The sequence below is a fragment of the Parasteatoda tepidariorum genome, chromosome 1, assembly GCF_982258835.1.
Source record: "Parasteatoda tepidariorum strain Cologne lab strain chromosome 1, Ptep-v5.0, whole genome shotgun sequence".
In the NCBI taxonomy this organism is placed as follows: domain Eukaryota; kingdom Metazoa; phylum Arthropoda; class Arachnida; order Araneae; family Theridiidae; genus Parasteatoda; species Parasteatoda tepidariorum.
Window position 1 is genome coordinate 129,624,951 of NC_141755.1, and position 6,953 is coordinate 129,631,903.

The following is a 6,953-nucleotide window of genomic DNA, read 5'->3' on the forward strand; positions in this document are numbered from 1 at the left end:
GCCTCATCTTGCCCGGGCTACCCGGCAAGATGGAACACATAATTATACTTCAAAAATCACTGAAATTAATGTCAGAATAAAAGAATAATCAACAAAAAAACGTTCCTAAACATCACAGTTACTGCATAAAAAGCGGCCAAAACCGGGATAAGCACTGCACGCTTCATGAGCCCAATCCAAGCAATCTGAACATTGAATCCAGTCTTTAGTAACGGTAAGTTATATTTGCTAGTTTACATATACATTTTTTCTTAATATTACTTTATTTTTTATTCTTTTTGCCAATTCCGGAGAGTTTAGTTTTTGTTTCACACTTTTATTCTACTTTGTCTGTCCCATCTTGTCCAGTCCATCTTGCCCGGATAGAATATTTTTTTTAAAAATTATCTGCAAATTTGTTTAAACAAATAAATTTTAATTTTCACTACTCATTATGTTTGTACAATAACAAAACTACAGTGAAATTTGAAAAATTTATTGCAGTCTATTAAAAAAATAATAACAGCAGGCAAACCTGGAAAAATATTTTAACACGTTGTAAGAAAAACAAAACAATGCTTGCATTTCGGTTGCACCTTGTGAACTGACGAGAAAACTTGAGAACAACAATATTTTGCTTCTGAAAACGTACTTTAGATGTCGTTACCGTGATACGCATAGAAGAAAAAGCGATGTCCCGTCTTGCCCGGGCTTCCCCTATATCAATGGTGTCCAACTGGCGGCCCGCGAAGCCTTTTTCTTTGGCCCGCGAACTAAAATATATTAGTCATTTTTTTTGCCGACAATTTTCGTGTAAAAAATCTATATGGGTTTGAAATACTTTTCTCGATAATAAAAACTTAATTTCTTCGTTTCTGTGAAATTTTACATATCAACTGTGCAAAAAAATTTATTTCTCAGGTTTTGCATCCTAGAAAATATTTATTCAAATACAAAAATAATCATGCATGTTGCTCTTTTTTATTTCATTTTCTTTTTGTATTTTGTGAATATAATTTAGCATGTGTGTATCTGAAATTTTCTCGCAGAAATTCTCCGATTTCAACTTTTTGAAACCACTCATTTTGGACGAAAATATTGACACACACATTTGTAAATTAAAAATGTAAATATCTATTCTGTGGTGGTTGCAGCAGACAAATCTCAGTTTTCTCATTGAACATTTTGTGCGCTACTTGTAAGTTTTAGTACCAACCTTTTTAAAGTTTTATATCTTAACCATTAGATATCTGTTGCACATTAATTGTTTAATACATAGGTGCACAATAAAGTTATTGTAGCCCGAAATTTTTAATATGCAATTAAATATTTTTAAAAATCTGCTTCTTATTTTAATTTGTAATTCAACACCTTTGTTTTGTACTACTTGGTAACAATCTGACAGTAATATTTAATGTTCCTTCAAACATGAAAGTGTCCTACATAAAGTTTTGATAAAGTTGCGGCCCGCTATTTGACTGCAATTGTGGCCCCCGGCCTCATGTAAGTTGAAAACCCCTGATCTCAACGAAGAAGAGACTCGATTGCATTCAGAATGCAGCACAAAGCATTATTTCCGAATATACACAAATTCTTACATCAAACATACTTGCAGCATAAAGAGAAAACGAATTAATAGAATGTAAGAGGAAAGAAAATCCACAGTTAACATAAATTTTATTTTATTTTATAACCGTCGTTGAACGGCCGACCCAATTTTTCGTGTTTACGACTGCTAATGCTCAACGCCGTAACCTTGTCTATCAGAACCCAATCCGGAAGACAAGGGAACTCCTGGATCAAGTAGTGGTTGAAATTTGCCTTCGTGGAGGATTTTTCGAATGAATTAACCCTCATTTGCGTTACATGGGGAGGAAAATCACGAGAACCCTTCCCACGGTTAGCCTGATGACAAAGGAACTCTAACCTATGATCCGTCTACCACTGAGAATATTTTACGTCAGCGAGCTAGATGCGGAATTCGTATGGATTAGCCATTGCTGGGATTCAAACCAGATCACCCTATATAGTAAACTATAGGGCAGGGGTGGCGAAGCTTTATGCACCAACGCGCCATTTTTTCAAAAAATTGTTTAATGAGATCATAGACGTGCCGTCAAATAATTTTGACTTCTTGATTATTGGGAAAATAATAATACTCAATTCTATCAACTCAAAACTCTTTATTTACTACTAGCCGCCTAAGGCGGCCAGCTGTCCGCCACGCTAAAGGTTTTCACAAATAAAGTTTTTTAAGATATAGCAGGAAATCTGAAGATTAGTGGACAATTAAAGTGTTCCTGTCCTGCAATTTTGTCTTCATATCCAGTTCTGCTGCAGATGTCTTGAGGATGTTTGAAGATGCAACTTTGCTATGGTAACCTAAGGCCTATGGTAACCTAACCTATAATATAACTATCAGGTGGAGACTTGTCTTTTTTTTTTTAAAAAAAAAGGCCTCAGAAATTGTAAAGGCATGCAAAAGTTGCTTTCGAATTTCTATTTCTATATAAATTTTTATGGTATCAATTTCTATTTCTATATCGCTACAAAAATTATCGTCTTCGCTTAAGAAAAAAAAATAGAGCGCGGAAAGAAGAAGAAAAACTTATTATAACAATTATGAACAGCGACAAATATATCAAAGCGAAGCGTTCGATTTACGTATCGAATATGTTGCCACATTTTTAATACAAAAGTTCGCCACTTTTCTCCACTTTGATAAATGTTAACTAATGCGAACCGTATGCGAAATTATTAATTCCTTCGTATATTATTAGTTTAAGTTGTCGAAAATTAATATTTCAATTGTAAGGTTCGCATTAGCATACATTTATAAGAGTGGAGAAAAGTATATGCATTTTTTAATAGTTTTTTGAATATGGCTCTTTGAAGACGAAAAAGCATAGATTTTCTTACAAAATGACTGATAACTAAAAAACTAATCCAAATTTTTGAAAAAGAAAAAAAATACTTCTTCATTATGTCAAAACACAATTATGTGCCGAGTTTCGTGCCTGGGCGAGGCTTCTGGGGTGATATATTGTGATTACAGACACACACACAGCCGCGTTTATTATTATGCATATAGATGTATAGATGGGAAAAACACATTTTGCAATGTCTCAGTTATGCGTATAATTCAACCTAAAGTAACATTAGTGTGACTTCTGTTGTTGCAGATTAGAAGACAAATGACTTATATTAGGTTGTAAGATGCTAGTTTAAGCAAAACTGTTAATGTTTTTTTGCTAGTTATTTATTGTTAGCTTGTTTTTTTACAGTTATTGTTTTTTTTGGCATTAAATTGTTAATTTTTTGAAGTGAAACTTCTAATGCGACTTTCAACAAGGTTGCGTTAAACGTTTAACGCTACCATGGCAACGAGCGGCCTGTGATCCTTGCAGGAGATTTTAATGTGAATTTCTCGTTACCTGAAACATTATTAACCTTCCTTAAAGACAAATTGGAAATGATAAATGGTAGGAATGATCCAACAGGGGTAACTACCATTGATGCAGTTTTTGCAAGAAATACTGAAAAAATGGAACTCAAACATTTCGTATCTTACTTTAGTTTTCATAATCCTATTGTAAATGTTATAGATTTGGATATTTCTCCACTCGAAAATGATAGTTAAAAGATGCGATCCATTGTGAATTGTAAGCAATGTTAATAAAGTTTGTCTTAAAGAAACAATATGATTTCACTAAAAATCAATTTCTACCCCTTCCTATTTTCATTTCCACATTACGAAGTTTTAAGGACTCCACGCGCTATCTTTACTTTTTTCGTTTGTTTTTGTGAATTTTAATTTAATTGTTAATATGCTTCATAGTAAACTTTGTGATCGGTGGCGTGCCCAGAATATGCTTGTGCCATTGGTTCTCCATCCCTGCAATAGGGCTTTCATAGAATGTGTTAAAAGTTTCACTTTATATTGGAAAGTAGCAAGAACTCCCAAAGAAAGCAGTTTTTTTCCAAAGTTGAAAGAATTTCAAAAAAAAAAAATATATAAGAAGAAGTCATTAAAAAAGGTGGGGAGCAATCAGACTTTGTTTTAGGGCTTGAGAAAGAAACTATTCCAAATCCTTTTGGGCAGCTCTTGCATCACGACCGCCCCCATAAATCAATTCCGTTTCGCAGTAAAATTTCAAACGTGTCAAACACAACTTTAAGAAGAAAAGAAAAAAACACATTCCCCGGAAATGGATAAAGAATCTGTTCGGAATATTTATTTCTACTCAAGCCCATAAAAACCACATTGTTGTATCACACACACACACAACGGAGAGTCGGTGTTTTCATGCTCCTTTTCAAATGTTGCCAGTAATCTCTTCGGAAAAAAAAAAGAATTATTTTCGGAGAGAAGAATGGGAAAATTTTTGCATCTATGTATTATTACGGACAGTATTCAAATTGCATCCATTATTCTTACCATCGACTCAGAGAGTGTGTAAGTATTATTATGCCTTCTTAACTGTATGAGGGTGGATTGACTTCTACAAGACATGCTCCCCCTCCCGGACGCCATTTTTGGATACGCTGATTTTCTGGTAAAATACAGTGCACTCCCGATTATCCGGGTTAATCACCGGCACAGGTCGCACGGACAATCAAAAAGCACGGAACTCCTTTTATTAAAGAAAAAATCAATATCAATACAAAAAATATAAAAATTACTGTCATTTGCATGCATAACATCAAATTAGGAATTTTCCTTATTAAAAAATGTGTAATGCGCCATAATATCGATACACATATTTTACGAACTGCAGTAATCAAATCCTCAAATATAATCTGTCCCGCAGTGGACTGATCGTTAAGACACGGCTCCCAGCAGATCACCGAAGTCAAGCATCACTGGCCGCGGTCAGTGTGCGGGTGGGTGACCACTTGGATCAGTCTGCGTTGGGACCGAGGGTGTGCGATATGGGTCCTCGTTAAACTGTGCTACCGTAAAGTGCTCGACTTCGCTTGTAGATCGTCGGGCTACCGATGTGGGGGTGCCATCCCGTCTGCAGAGGATCAAAATTGTGATGGCATGTCTTCGGATCATCCTCAGGGATGTTTCCCAGACCGTCGCCATTGCGCAGCTCTTGTGCTACGTAAATGAACTACAACAGCAACATATATATATATATATATATATATATATATATATATATATATATATTATTATTATTATTATTATTATTATTATTAAACCTCCTAGGCCGGGATAGCCTGGTTGGCAGGGCACTGGGCCCATGTCCGAGAGTTCGTGGGTTCGAACCCCGCCGGCCGAAGACTCCCCGTGTAGTAAAGTGACTGATGCACGGTGAATCTGTCGAGTTGCAAAATTACTCCATGTTTCCATAACAAATCAATACCACTGGGGGTACTGGATTGGAGATCGATCGTTCTCTGATTCAGGTCAAAATTACGATCTGTGGATGAATGAATGGATGTATGAATGGGTCAGCCCTATAAACGGGAGCGACGTATGGTGTGGCAGAAGTCGAATTCTTGGCCATAGATGGCGCCACTGGAGAACAAGGACAATCGCACCCCCTCTGCCTAAACAGGCATACGTCAAAAAACAATTTATTTGCGTCACACTAGAGCTGCACAATGAGCTATTGGCGGCGGTCTGGGAAACATCCCCTAGGATGATCTGGAGACATGCCATCGCAATTTTGAACCTCTGCAATCGGAATGGCCCCCCTGCTTTGGTAGCCCGACGGCCTGCGCGTGAAGTCGACAACTTTACGGTAGTACTGCTTAACAGTAACTAATGTCGCGCACCCTCTGTCCCTATGCGGTTTGATCAAAGTGGTCACCCACCCCCTTACTTATCACAGCCAATATAGGGAACAGTGTCTTTACGATCATTTCATTACTGGACCCAAAAAACAGACATTAGGGCTTATATTAACCACAATGAAAAAATCTCACAAATGATTTTCATGCTTCTAGATCGTCATGACTGATGTTATTCATTGACTTCGGGACACAAACCATCTCTATTACGGTTATCAATCTTTATCCATTTGTTTTGTTTTTAATACTCGCAAGGTTTACGGCTTTTTAGTGGTGGTTAAAATGCCAAGCTGGGCGATCTTCTTCCCATGGGGGTAATTTTTGAATACTCGGCTTTCGACTACATTGACTATAATAGATTTAATTTTATATGAATCATTGGAATAGAGTCACGGTGACTCAGGAGATAGAGCGTTCGCCTTCCAATGAGGTGAACCTGGTTCAAATCCCAGAGATGACTGGTAGATACGCTCAACGATGCGATTACACGAACCACAATGATCCTCAGTGGTAGACCGATCATGGGTTAGAGCCCCCTTGCCGTCAGGCTAACTGAAGGAGGATTTCGTGGTTTTTTTCTCCATGCAAATGCAGGTTAGTTCTATCAAAACGTCCTCTACGAAGACAAATTTTCTCCTGCTTGATCCTTGAGTTTCCTCGTCTTCTGGGTTTGGTTAAAAATTAATAATTTATGGAGTTGAAAATTAGTAGTCGTGAATCCAAAAAACTGCGTCGGCTGCTCAACGAAGTAAAATACAACTATGCCAATGGGTTGTTAACAATAGTTTCGGATTCATTAGTGATAAGAACAATTCCTTGTCGTGACCACACAGTCACAACTAGATATGATAGCCTTGATTATCACTCATTTTTCGTAGCACGCTTCTCTAACTCCCAAATTTGCGTTTCCAATTCTGAAATAACCGGTGAGATTAAATTACATTTACCACCGAACCCAGACCGTCGCTAATAGCCCATTGTGCAGTTCCAGTGCGACGTAAACGAACTGCAACAATCTACTTGGAAAACATATTGAGAATTATTGTTAATAAAAAAAATTTCTTATCCCTCTTCATTATGTCTTCGTCAGCTTTGCTGCTGAAGAGGGAAGTTTCTGTCAATTCTTGTGAAATTTAATTTTGTGAAATTTAAATGAAATATTATTCGAAACA